This window comes from Drosophila sulfurigaster, chromosome 2R, assembly GCF_023558435.1.
Source record: "Drosophila sulfurigaster albostrigata strain 15112-1811.04 chromosome 2R, ASM2355843v2, whole genome shotgun sequence".
Classification (NCBI taxonomy): Eukaryota; Metazoa; Arthropoda; class Insecta; order Diptera; family Drosophilidae; genus Drosophila; species Drosophila sulfurigaster.
Genome location: NC_084882.1, coordinates 26,708,513 through 26,723,666, shown reverse-complemented (window position 1 = coordinate 26,723,666; position 15,154 = coordinate 26,708,513). Strand labels below are relative to the sequence as shown.

Genomic DNA, 15,154 nt, shown 5'->3' with positions numbered 1-15,154 from the left:
AAAGTCCCAGAAACCGGATCTTTCTCTCTCTCTGCGAAATGTCATGCAGGCAATCTCACTTGGGCCTTGGCGTAATATCTTTTGCTTAACAGCTAATGAGTTGCCGTTAGTGATTTATTTGGTAAATGAATAGAATTGCTGACAGTTAGCAAGTTCACTTTGCATGCCACATGCAACAATTTTCCTGCAACACGACTTTTGCTAGTTTAACCCAAAAAATTTGGCATTAAATTCGCTCTCCACAAAAAGTTGTAAAGAAGTGAAAATGACAATATAAAGTCGACTTTTCGAAAATAAAATACAGTAAGCCATATTTAGTTTTAATTAATTACACACTCAACAAAGCAGAATAATTTGCTGTGAAATATTTTTAAATAAAATTCCGTAACATCTTTCAAAAAGTCAAGGCATCCGCATGGTAGCTACAAATTTTGATCTAAAGTATTGTCGGTAGCCCGATGCTATTAATATCGGGGCCATATCGCACCATGTATGACATGTGACTAATTGAATAGCTCTGATATATTATTGTGGCCAAGAGATCAGCGAAAGTTAGCATAGAGACAATATCCATACGATGACCAAGGCCCAACCCAACCCAACCGAACCCTGGACAGTGTGTGACATTGAAAAAGCACAAAATGCCAACCGGTCAGTTTTTCCATTGGGCTCTGCCCCTAATCAAAACTAATTCATCATGCGCGCTGCCAATGCATTAGCCCGGCTCCAAAACTCACCAAATGGCCACCGATGTGTAGGTCTGGAGTCGTTGTTGTTGTCTGGATGTTTTTCCAGTCCACACAGTCCGCAGTATCTATAGCCGCATATTTCATAGTCGTTGCCGTTGCCGTCGCCGTCGCTGTCTCCGTCGCTGTTGCTGTCGTCGCACAGAAGCATTTCATGGCCATAAAGAAACTAGATCAATTTAATTCGTTTTCGGTTTTATTATAGTTTGGCTCTTCGGGAAGAGCTCTGGGGAGAGAGATGCTATAAGATCTGGCGACATTGCGGAAGCGTGCCACTTTGTCAAGGCATTGTGCCGCGGGCGTTTGCGACCAAAGGCGCCGCGCATCAGACACCGATCCGAGTACTATGGTGAAAAAGTGTCTTTTTAGAAATCTAAAAATGTTTAAAAATAAATGAGAAGAATTGTATAAAGTCTAAACATATACTATCCAATAAAATTCAATATTAATAAAAAAATCTTTATTTAAAAATTGCAAATATAATATAATATTAATTTTGTAAGGTTATAAAAACCAATACTATATAGTATATTACATTAAAACTATATGGAACTACGTACTTAAATTATAAGATACATTTTGAAAAGTTGTAATAGATAAAACTATAAATTAGTCTAAACTTTGAATAAGAATTTTGGAAGGTTTTAAAAAAAACCTCTACTATAAATTAGATACTTAGATATTTAAATTGTGAAATAAATTTTAAAAAGTTGAAATAGACTAAACTATAAATTGGATTCAACTTTTAATGAACATCATGAATGAGATTAACTAAGAATACTAATTTTGTATACATTAATTGAATACAAATTATAGATAAGAAAATGCAAATGCATTTAGATACTTAAGCTTTAAAATCAATTTCAGAGATACTTTTTTCTTTTGAAACAAAACTAAACTAAACTAAACTAAAACTAAACCTCATTTTGGTTTATTATATTTTCAAAAATTATAATTGGTATGTTAAATTTATTGATTATATAATTAAATTAATAACTCAGCAACATTTTTAGTGTATTTATGAAGCAAATCTAAGCTACAAATAATCTAAACATAGTGTAGTTTTTTGACTAAAATATTTTGTGATCTGAACTTTTCTCCCCTTCTAAGCCCAACTAAATCTTTTCACGGTTTGAAAATCTGCAGCTGCTAATCTCATCTAATATTTGTACCACAAAATAAGTTACTTCTAACCATGGTGCACTGTGGCAACAGGTCCAGCAGCTGGGCTTAGTGTTCACTTAGGTATGCCTGATAAATGCATTGACTGGCATTGCTAGTCGCTTGCTTATCAGTGTTTGTAATTAGCGCATTTGCATTAAAAATAGCAATAATTTCCCATAAAGAAGCCCAACATCGATATGCACAGCGCTCTCGTATGTGTAATACTTGTTTGTGTTTGTGATTCTAGTTGCTGAGTATTCCTCGTGCCACATTCGCTCCTGCTGTAATTACAGGAAGTGGCGCTGAATTAAAACCGAAACATTAAATAGATAGCGTCATGAAGTCTGCACTCTAAGAAACTAGCATTAGAGATGGAAGTAGATTTAAGATTTTACTTTCGTGACACGCAGGATCAAAAAAACGATAAAAGATTAAAGGCAAAGTAAAGCAACATTCTATAAAGTTTTAATATTAGAGAAAGCATAGGAATCTACAATGAAATTATTTAGGAAAATGTGTTTCTTTAATACGAAAAAGCTACAGTAATCAAAGTTAAAATATAGATTTAGAAATTTACAATCAAAAAAAAGTTTATTGATTAACTACTTAGTTTATTATATATATATAATAATATAAATAAATATATAATATATAAAATATAGTTTATGCTATGGACCACTGAAAATGAATAGTAAAGTTAATAGTCATTTACTAATTCATTTCAAATGAAAGTAGAATTTCCTTTTCATAAAGTTAAACCAGAATTAGTTAAATTTGTTTTAGTAATGTGAACTCTGAGATGTTAGAATATTTTTGTTATGGAAAAAAAAAGAAAATAAAACAAAATGCAGCATTTAGCAGAAGTCGTGACTATTATTCTTTAGGCCGAGCTCATCTCTAATGCGTTTACTGTCTGCAGTCGAAGCCATCAATTAGCCTGGCCCGTTGGCATTTAACGATTTGCGTCGCTAGCGCCATCTAGCGTTGGGATGCTGCAATTAGCCAAGTAAATTAATGTCGTCCAACTTTCGAATAGTTGTCACAGCATATTGTACTCCCCAGCATAGATGTATATAGTATAGATGAAATCTGAAGAGTATATTCCATATCTTGTCTGGTTGTAATTAATCTTGCATCTCTGTGGCAATTATGTGAACTAATTAATGGTTTTTTTAAACAAACTTGGCAACGCGTTTTGCGCACATTTGAGCCAATTATCTCTTGGGGTAGGCCGGGGCTAAAAGCTTGACCATAGTATTGACGCTGGCTGGCTGGCTGGATGGCTGGATGGCGCATAGAGAGCCGCCCCCTTTTGTGCCAAGGCGTGCATTCATTGATTCACAATTAATGTTGATTATCAAGATCTGCAAACGAGAACGCCCCAATTTGTGGCATCGAAAGATTCGCACAGGTGCACAGAGCCTCTCACTCTCTTGCAATCGATCGCCGATCATCGATGATCGCTAGTTTTTCTTTCTTTATCTTTGCCTTCCACTTTTTTGTTCAGTTCTGCTTTTGTTTTTTTTTTTGGCTGGCTCTTCGATCACAAATTCAGTAGCCGTTTTGACTGCCTAATGATGGCCCCGCATCGATGGTGGGGCCAATGAATTATTACGCTAACCACCAGCAGGCCATGTTAGCACAATTGGCCTACAAGTCTATTATTATTTATGCAAAGGCTGCCAACGGTTGATCGCCCCATTCAGCGGATCTGTCGATCGTTGCCGTTAACTGAACTACGCGGTCATCAATCTTGAAATTATTGCCGCCACATTGGGCGACCGTGTGTGTTGTTGTGTTGTGTGTTGTTGTGTTGTGTGTGTGTGCCTGCCGTGTGGCATTTGCATCTATCTGGCTGCACTTCTGGCCTTCTATGCAAAACCAGGCTAACCAGCGAGCCATACAAAAGAAATCCACACAGATGAAGAGTTTGAGGAATGGGGGAGTGGAAGGAGACAAAACTTTTGACTTCACTCCTTCTTCGACATGGCAGCAAACATTGGCTCATATCAAAGCCACTTAAAGTCTGCAGATCGCGTCTCGCAAAATGACAGATTTTACATCACAGTCTTACTAATGATCTGGAATAACAGCTATCTGCACAATCTTTAGGAATAGGGCAGCAAAAATAAACAAAAAAGGACTGCGAAGCATTAACAATGTATTCTTAGAGTTCAAACGTAGATTAAGCTGTTGGACTGGATTGAATGAGGAATTTTGAAAAATAAGAAATAACAATTTATGACTTAAGTGAAATGAAGTTGTACATTTTACTAACTGAAGGTATATTTATGACTTATGTGAAGTAAAGTTGTACTGTTAGTGTTACTTATAGAAGGCATTACGAACAATTCATACTAATAACCACAGTTCATATTTATAAATGGTATAAATACATTTTAAACAATATATTCAATACATTACACAGTATTGAATCTTAAAGATACATTTATTTCATTGATTTCTCTCCCGAAATTGAGCTCAGTAAAAAGTATTTTAAAGTATTGTTTACTTTTAATAAATTGCTATGATAATTTATTTCATTTCCAAACTTTTATTCAATTTCATTCGAAATGAAGCCAATAAAAATAATTATTGGAAATGTAGTTCACTTGCTATCAAATTCTTGCTACCTTATGCTTGTAAGTTCATAGCAATTTATAACACAACTCGTAATGGTTAAATATTCTATGCCTTCTTTAGAAGGTTAGATATTTCATGCATTACAGGCAAGTTCTTTTAAATAAATTGTAATAATATTATCACTTGAAATTAAGCTATTAAAAAGAGTTTTAAAATATTGTTTAGTTTCTAACTAATCACCTAACTAATTTCCACTAACAATCCAATCTTCTAAGTTCATAGCAAATGTATAATGTACTTCAAATACTTAGTATTCTGAGAAATAAAAGTTTTTTTATAAGCTATATTTTATTCATTACAGAAAGTATTGTATGTATAAAATATGTTTGTTTGACAAAAAGTCTTTCCCTTAAAATTTAGTCACAAGCAAAGGGTTTTTAAATATATTTTAATCAGAATGGATTGTATCTAAAAGATACTTTTGTCTGAAAAAATGTCTTTCCCTTGAAATTGAGTTACATACAAAGTTTATTTATAAATTATATTTTATTCTTGCTTTTTTGATTTTCCTTGAAATTTAGCAACACATAAAGCTTTCTTACTGTATAACTAATGTGTTAGCAAATTACCATTAGCTAAGCTTCTAAGTTCACAGCAACTTTGGCGCCTCTAAGTCCATCTCTTAGCCCAACCTTATGCTAATACCCAAACACTGTGTTTAGCCGTCTGATTAGTCAGTGGTTCTTGTCACGTGGTCAGTTTGTGAGCTTGTGAGAGAAGCTAAGCGCGTTGCACACCCTTGAATTGTGTGGCGTGTGGAAATTAATTAATGGCTGGTTCAATTAAAATTGCAACATGCCGTTGAACAGAAATTTTTGTTGAACGCCAAAAATGTGAGCGAGTGTGTGTGTGTGTGTGTGTGTGGCAGGTAAGAAGGGCCCTGTGGACACAGTGGAAGTGGCAGCAGCAACAGTACCTGCCACACAAAAGCTCGATACCATGTACAACTTGTAGCTACAACTTGCGTGCCTCGTTGCTGATGAGCAGCCACAGCAGCAGCAACAACAACAACAACAACAACAGCAGCAACATGTGTTGCACACTGCTAATCTGCATCGAGTCGGAAATCGGGATTCGGGTAACTGCTTTAGCATTTGTAGACTTGTGTGTCCTGCGGGCAGAGGCAAAAGCCACAGTGTAAAATCAATTTAGATTTGCTGCTACTTCGAATGCTTTGGCTGCCGTTGCTGCAACTTCAACAACTCACGTCCTTGGCAATTTGTGGCGAAAATGGAAAATTGCTGTTCAATTATTTGTAGCCTCTTGTAAATTTCCATGCCAGGTGACAAGAATTGTAATAACTTGCTTAGAATGCTGCCACCAGCTGTGGCAAGTAGTTGCGATACAAAAAAACGTGTTCTTTAATTTTTTTGGAATCTTAAGATCAGTAATAATGTAATCTTGTATAGGGAAAGGAACTGATAATTAGCAATTAGTTTGTTAATAATTTTATTCGATACAATTTTAGACATGGATTTTCTGGGATTAAAAATAACTACAAAACTTTTCTATAATTCACAGCATATTAAAAAGAAAAGTTTAAGCAAGAAGGTTAATGTAAGTTTGTGCCTTCGAAATGGAGGATGTCTCTAAAATGTATATACTATATATTCTTGATCAGTTATTTTCGTCTGTCCGTCTGTCCTGTCCTTCCGTCTGTCCGCCCGTCCGTCTATTGCTTGAAATACGGTTCGGTATATTTTTAGTATTTTTGTGGTATGTTAAATTGGTATAATTTAAAATTAAAACCAAACTGTTTGCTTGTTTCGAGCAAGCTCGAATGTAGTATAATTTTTAAAACTTTATTGTTAATACTTATGCACTGTCTGCCGAACTTAATTCCCAATTTCCTTTTAGCCATTTAATTACACCAAGTATTTAATATAAAATCCAAAGAGCCCACATCATGCCACAGCCTACACTTTAGAGTTAGCTCTGTCGGTTTCGATTTTATTTCGAAATCGAGAGCTGAGTGTACTTGCTGGAACCCGAAGTTGCCCCATCCACGTTGCAGCACTTATCTACCATTTAGTCAAAAATTTATTTAGACTCTTGGCTGGAAAACCAATTAGTTAGTCGTGCGGGCCACACACATCAACGATCGCCATGAAATTAGCATTTCTTTACAAATTTTCCAACGGTATTTAATGTGCCGAGGTACTGATAAGCGAACTACTCGAATATTTTCTCAAATACGCATGTCTATAAATATAAACAGAAAATAACTTGAGGTAATTATCACAACATTGGAAAACAAAACGCAGGTATCTTTTTTTTTTTTTGACTCCCTCTCGTATTTCCCGAAATTAACATTTAAATTGTTTGCCTGAGTTATATATTTATATATATATATCTATTTTTTTTTTGTTTAGTTTCTATCCGATAAGCAACCGAAAATGGTGCACTTATTGACAACTTTAACGAGTCAACAACGACAACAACAAAACCGACTGAAATCAAAGCGTTTATAAATGCTTTTGGGGCCCAGACCACGAAAAAAAAACCCTAAAGTCAATTAACACAGTTTGGAAATTCCTTTGTTTCAATGCCTTTGCTGGCTAAGAGATCAACGTTGTTGACCATGCAACAGATGCGGGACACATCACAACACACACACACACGCACACACACTCACACTCATGCATCAATTGATGGACAGCTGGAGAAGCGAGCGCTTTTGCCCCCAATTTTGTGGTGCCACCCACACTTGCAACGCAGCATTTGATGAACTGTCGACAAATTTTTCAATTTAAACGCTTCACTGCACAACGGGGGGAATTATTTATGACTTTGCGCTACGCTTTTCAAATTCAAACTCAATTTGAATTCAATTTAAATGTAATATTTTATTTGTGGGTTTTCTTTCTTCACTTACTTCTCACGGCGGACGAAGCAGGATGACAAACAAAACAGTTGGGAACTAAACGGAAGTTGAAGAGCGTCTAGGAAATTTTCAAACTTATTTAGTAGAGCAGCAGGAATGAAAATCTAAACTTTAGATTTTTCAATCCAACATACCAAATTTAATTCTTTTAGACAATCTTTAAAAAATTATAGTAAAATTCATAAATATTTTTATCAATGCTTTTTGTATTCATTTATTCTACTTATTTTTAGACCCGCCACATAAATAAAAAATTCAGTATTTACAACTATGATATAAATTTTTGAAATTATTTCTTTTCTTTAACTGAAAATCTGATATGTTTTGTACTCTATGTATACTTTAGCAATATGTCAAATATCGAATTATGTATATTTTAGTATTTTTGTAGTATAATAATTCAGTATATTTTAAGAAGAATTCCGAAAAGGGACGCAAACTCGATTATATATTATATTATACTTGTTTTCATTGAAAGTTTTGTCAATCTTTAATATAAAAATATATTATTAGTTGTTATATATAATATAGTATATAAATGCAACAATTGATCACCCAAAAAATAATGAATTGCAAAGTAAAAGCTCAGCAATCTGACAGTTTTAACATAAACAACTTGTCGCCTTGAGCTCCTTAGCAATATCTAAGCGAAAGCACTACAAGCCCCAACTCAAATTTATGACCAAGAGAAAAGAAAAAGTAGTTTAAAAATATATTGCTAGCTTAGCAAAAGGAATTGACTGTAAGTTAACTTTAAATATGGAAGTGGTCCATGCATTTACTTTTATATTCTATAGACTCAAAACGCGTGAACGATCAAAATTATAGCTGAACTTGAGCAGCATAAAAATTTTTTATGCGCATTCCAAGACAACATCAACAACAGCAACAGAAACAGATACGGATATAACACGAAGTAACAGCAAAAAAAAAACAGAAACAAAAACAAAAAGATCAAAACATGACAATAAAAATCAGGACTCTAAAAACGGGTCGCCTGGCGGGTCGTCGTTGTCTTTAAGTCGGACTCTGAGACTGACTCTGACTCTGGTCGTGTGCCTGTTTTAACGCCAAAAGTGTGACATATAATTTTGAAAATGACAAGCGGCAACAACAACAACAACAACGGCAACAATTCGTGGCTATAACAACAACTTAAAGACGAGAATGTCACCAAATGAAAGAGACACGCAACCCAAAAGCGCTTCGCTTCAATCCCAATTCAGGGTCTGGCCGGGGGATCAAGACTCTGTTTAACCGATGCCATTGGCGTTGTCTTGACGCTGAGAGCTGACCATTTACTTTACGACTGCCGTGTGCCGTTTTGGATGTTCCTTTAATTTTTATACTCCTCTTTTGCGTCTCATTTACAAATTTCAGAGAAAAAAAACCAGACAAAAACAATGAAAATCAAAAAATACAAAAAAAAGGTTCATAAGCGAACAAGTGGAAAGGGAAATGTTTTTAATATTGCAGCTCAAGACGAAGTTATTAAGAAGAATATGAAGTGAAAGCAAAGAAAGGACAAATTTAATAGATATTTTAAATTCAATCAGAATTGACTTGCTTTGGTCTATAACAATCTAATTTCAGTGTCTTACATTGGAATAAATATTATATTCAAAATTATTATGAAACTCTGAATATTTATAATATTTGCTGGAGTATCACACATTTTCTGAATATCTATGAATGTTAAAGTGTGAACCAAAAATAAAAATTATTTGTATTCTTTTAAATTTGATTTAAAATACTAGATTAATAATCAACCAAACCATTACTAAATGTTTCGTGTTGTAGAAAAAATCGTATTCCTTCAAATTTGATTAATCAAGAAGATCAATACAATCATTCCAAACCATTGGCAATTCTTCATGTTGTAAAAATTTTTCTTCTGCTTTAAAGAGAACTTCATTATTAGCAATTGTATTATCTCTGTAACTAAGCTTTTTATCTGCGGGTCGTACATGCTTCCAGTAACAGAAGATTTTGACAAATTATATATATATTCTCAATATAATTAAACATTTTTGTTAATCTTTAAATATACACAGCTTTTCGTGTTTTTTTTTAACACTTACGATATTTACCACATATTCATTATTCTCCATCTTTAAGTACAGAACTTTTTCGTATACTTTCTTTAAAATACTTACAATCTTTATTTTCACTATTATTCATCTTTAAATACATATGTTTTTCGTTTCCTATCCCTAAAATATTTACGATCTTTATTCTCATTACATTATTGTACGTGAACAATGCACTAAATCTGCCTTACCATAGATTATTAAGTGCAAGAGATCCTCTAAATTACGCCTGATCATGTTGGCTGCCAAAAACTGTGATTTCCAGTCACAGATAAGCGATGTTCTTTATTTTCTTGATTTTCATTTCAAAGCGGAAATAGAAAAATGGGTACGGCCCATGGCCCAGTCGAAATGAGATTGCTGCTGGCGCGACGCCACTGGCAACTGGCAACAGGCACAGCAACAACAACTGGCAACTGGCAACATCCACATCCACAGCAACATCCACAACAACAACAACTCTGTCAGACACGTCACCAAAATGGCTACAAAATGGCTAAATGCATTTGCAACGCTTCGTCAGCGCAACGAAAGCGCCACAGCAAAACAGCAAGGAGACTGAAGACAACGTTGTGTTGCAGAGCTGCAACTTGTGTCTAGTTGGAAGAGACACCATTGTGGCAGCAATGCGCCTCAGCTTGCCACGCATGAGAGAGATAAGTGCATTCGATCAGACGAGGGCAGCTCGAAAAGTAAGCGAAAAAGGATAATGTTCAACATGTTGCACCATCAACTTGTTGTGCATATGATTATAATTATTAATTATTATTATTACTTCAAATTGGTTTATCGAGTAGGATACTGAAGAAAGTCTGAAGTCTGGTTTAAGGTGGTAAATGCTTGCATACTGAAGTTGCTGTTGTTGTTGTTGTTGTTGGCAACTCGATTTGAATTTGAATTTGCATTTGAAATTTTAATTGAAATTACTTACAATGAGCTTATGAAATATGCGCTAGACAAGTGTCGAATGCATTTCAAAAATTAATTAAAAACTACAAGATTGAGGCGGCAGCCCCATGTGGTGAGTGTGCATGAGTGTGTGTGTATGGAGTGTGTGTGGAGTGTGTGGAGTGTGGAGTGTGTGTGATAGTGTCAACCTGGCCAAGATTATTTACATTTACACCTGTTTCAGTCTCTTTTTTTTTCTCTTTTGGGGCGTTGTCGTCGACTGCGCTGCTTCACTAATGATGCGACGGCCACTTGCCACTTGACATTTGGCCGCACGTCGAGACCACCAGCCGAGTGGCAACTTTTGTATCAGTTGATGCTTATCAGCAAAAAAAAAAACAGAAAGAGAGCTCTCTAAGCAGACCTGCATCTGCTGCATCTTCGATACCGTTGCATCAATTAATGAAAATCTTTTCGGTCGCTGTTGATGTTGTTCGCTGTTGATGCCTATCGCCAAAAGTGGCGATTAATGCAAATGCCTGAGGGCAAAATAACTTACAATTATCGAAAAGTGTTGAAAATGCTTTGATTGTTTTAGGGGGGGCCCAGCTCGATAAACGGCAGCGATAACAACGCAGTGAACAAGATGCCACAACATAATTTCGATAAGACACAAAAATAGCTAAAATATTAATTTGTTTACACTTGACTAAAAAAAAAGTTGAAAATCGAAAAGAATTCGAAAATGTCGCATAAATTAAGCAGACGTCTCTCACTCACCTCAGACTCAGTCTCGACATAAAAGGTAGTTGAGCTTGGAACGGAAGTGCTGCATTAATCGTGAAATCTTTAGGCCACAATTTGTCAAAGCTACGAGCGTGCGCGGTTTTCATTCATGAATTGCCATCGATTGTCTCTGAATGAAAATTGAAAAGCCTCGAAAAGCCTTTACAAACATACACAAGCACTGACTCAAGCATCGAGCTCAACCACAACACAGCAACAACAACAACGGCAACAACAACAATATCCATTGTCCATTTGCTTGTTTATAAATAGAAGTAAATTAATAACATAAGTACCTAATCCAATCAATCAAACTGTAAAATCACACAGCGTCCATAGAAACAAACCAAAGCCAATGCAAAAGGTAACCCAACAACAACAAGTTCGAGTGTCTGCCTCAGTGACTGACTGACTACAAGATAAAAACATCAACAGCAACAACGGCCACAGAAACAGCAACAACAACAGCAACAACACAAAAGACTCAACGTAAAGTTTTAGCTGTAACAAAAATCGGATATGCCCATCCCTAAAACTCAACAGTGAACAGCAAACCAAGTAGAAAAAAAAAATATGCTTCAATGTACATAGGAAGACTTAAAAATACCCTGTATTATGCTAATCTACACCCTTATCTTGAAACCAACAACTGGTATTAAAATTGCTTATATATAAATATGTCAAAAGTAAAGTAGTTAGTTATAAATTTATTTTCAGTAGTAAGTAAGTTTCAGTAGTTTTCAGTAGACAACAAAAGTAGTATTTTCAGCAAATGTAGATCTAAGCTAAAATACGACTTTTACTGTCTTTATGATATTCTCTCTTAATATTGTCTCTGAATAACTCTTTAATTTTTTATCTTTATTCGAACAACTGTTATTAAAATTCGCATAAGTGAAAACCAAAATATCATATTCACTTTACAGATCATATTTTTCTTAAGTGAGTCTTTTGCTGTCTTTATGATATTCTGATTTAAATAATGATCTCTATCTAATGATCTATTCTATATATAACTTTATTTAAAATGTTTACATACAATATTCTTTAACTTTATGATGCCCACTTTTAGATAATGTTCTTTGCATACAGGGTATAAGAATAAAGAAATATTATTAATGCGACAAGAGTAGAATTGTTTTTACATGCCCTTTGCGAAGGGCTTACTTGAACACTGCTACAACAAAAATTATCAAGAGCTTTTCAAAAAGAATCGAAAATTAACTAAAATTAACCGTAAAAAAAATAAATTTGAGAATCAACTTTTTCGCTTGTTAAACCAAATTCTGAATGTTAAATTTAAGCACTCGTTAAATAAATTCAAAATATAAAACAAAGGATACAACTTTTAGAATAAAGTTATAAATTTACTTTATTCAAGATTGGAAATGAAATAAATAAAAATAATAAATTTGAATAATGTAGGATGCTACATTTTAGTACAACTTTTAGAAGAAAATCATAATTTTAGTTTACTTTTTTATATTATATTAGATATGAAATAAATAATAATAAGAACTTATATAATAAATTATATATTTTACTTTATTAAATTTTAGAAAAAAAATTATGAATGATAATTATAATAATAATTTATTTTACTTTAGTTAATTGTTGAAATAAAATAATTAATAATAATAAATTGAAAAATGTAGGAATATTAATTGTAAACACAATTTTTAGGATAAGTTCAAATTTTTACTCTAAACAATACATAGAATGCATTATATATAGAAAATATATTATACATTGATTTTTAAATCAGAGACAAACTTGAATTTTCTTATCAAATTCGCTACTCAAGCTCAATCCCTTTTAAGAGTATCTCAACTTCGCACTCGAGCAGCAGACTTCAACTGCTTGTTGTTTCATTTTTATTTTTATTTTTTTTTTTTTTTTGTTTTTACATTTATTTTGTTTTTTGTTCTTTCACTATGGGCACGTTGAGTTGATGCTGTCGCTCGGCGACATTGCGGAACTGGAACCGGCGATAGTTGATCGTCCGTTGCTTGGGCCGTTTTACTGATGCTGTTGCCGTTGCTGTGGTTGTTGCTGTTGCTGTGACTGTTGTTGTTGCTGTTATGCTGTGGTTCTGTCTGTCGCTGGCGTTGTCGTTCTTGGCTTCTAAGCCGCCAAGTCTGCCAGTCTGCCAGCCAGCCTCCATTGGCACAGTCCAGTTTTCAGTCAGTTTTCAACCTCATCTGCGGCCGAGCCCTCTGCCTCTGACAATCCTTAATTTTTATTATTATTATTATTTTTTTCATTTTCTGTATTTCTTTTTTTTTCGTTTTTTTTTTTGCCGGCTCAATGGCTGGAGTCTCACTCAGTCAGTCAGTCTCTCGGTTGGCTCTTTTATGAATATGAATGGCTTAGCACGCGCCTTTTAAGCCACCAGCTGAGATGACTTGTGGCTTTTCAATTTCTTGTGTTGTCCGTTTTGCTTGTTGCTCTTTTACTTGTTGCCCCGTTGTCGTTCGTATTGATCATTTTATTTTCAACGTTATAACTTTTTTTTACTGTTGTTGTTGTTGTTGCTGAATTATTGAGTACTTGATGGACGGGGTCTTGGTCCGTTCCACTGTTTGTAATGACTGCGCAATTTCTTTTCGCTCAATTGTGGTACTTAGCGTATTACTTGAGATGCCATTGTTTTAGAAAGTATCTAACGGATAAGACGCGAAAACGGAGCGCAGTTTAGAGAACTATACTATACTTATTCACAAGCACTATTTACTTTGGCTTCTAGCTCTTGTAGGGTATGCACAAGTTGTTGTTGCTGCGCTTCTTGATGCTTCTACTGTTGTTGTTGTTGTTGTTGTTATTGTTGTTGTTGTTGTCAGGCAATTGCCTTTGACAATTTGTTTTGTGAGATGTGCGCCGGAAATGAGTAATCAAGATTATGCGATATTAGCAAAAATAGATTTGATTTTGGGGGCGCTTTGAATGATCGATGAGGTTAGACAGCAGCAACAGCAACAGCAGCAAACACACAACATGATCGTCTCTTGTCTCTTGTCTTGTCTGCTGTGAAGGCTTACGAAACAGTTAAGAGCTGTCACAACGAAGAGATAAACAGCGAGAGACAGAGACAGAGAGCGAGAGCGAACGAAACTTGGTTTACGATCAGTGATCATGACTTGTGTGGGTGGAAAAGTGCATAGTAGACAGTAGCGAAAGAGAGTGCGATCGGAGGTGTTAAGAGAGTTATGTAATCAAAAAGGATGCAGTTGAAGATCAGTTTAAAGCAAGATCAGTCAGCAGATAAATATATCGGTCGATCTTTTAATAGATCAGTTGATCAGTCAATTCAATTTGCGGCTCACTCATTCAGATTGCGAGATCACTTAGTCTTAGATCGAAACGTACAAGATTATACGATCACTCAGCAGATCAGTTGAAACACAGTTGATTGGGTGATAGATCTGTGTGTTGTTAGACACTTGACAATTTACTTCCTGTGCAGAGTCAAACGGAATGAGTTAAAAGTACTATAAATTTTGTATTTTGTGCTTTCCGGCAATTAAGCTGAATCATTAGATCATAATTAAATGTGATCGCTGGCTCATCGTGAGTCAAGGCAAATATGATTAAGTAGCTGTGGATCAAGTAAATAATATTAAATTAAATGAAGAAGCGCTGAGATCTTTCTCTGACTGAAATTTGAAGCTCTGACATTTGTTTGCTGACCACTAACTTGCACTCACTGAAACCTGTCACGAGTTTTCGAGCACAATTAAAATGTTAGTTATGAGCAAGCAACGGTGGCAGCGGCAGCAGGTGAAATGTAAGCCATGTAGACGTGAGTAAAGCATCGATTTATGATGCCTGGTAGCCCAGTAAATGCCAAGAGTAACTGCAACTTGGCACACTAACAGTGGAAAAACGTTTTGTGGTATTATATTCACCCATTGGTATCGGTTTCTCCCCACCACGAACAAGTTACGGTCTTTGCA

General features: G+C 34.9%; 1 protein-coding gene and 1 long non-coding RNA gene across 2 annotated transcripts in view; both read left to right on the top strand.

Annotated features, from left to right (window-relative positions):
- LOC133835707 (uncharacterized) overlaps window positions 1–15,154 on the top strand; it is a 171,779-nt gene that overhangs the window by 146,332 nt on the left and 10,293 nt on the right. The gene's annotated exons all lie outside the window — the stretch shown is intronic.
- LOC133838080 (uncharacterized) lies at window positions 7,975–8,408 on the top strand. Its single transcript, XR_009893910.1, has 2 exons — window positions 7,975–8,179; window positions 8,235–8,408. It is a non-coding gene; the product is annotated as an uncharacterized LOC133838080 (long non-coding RNA).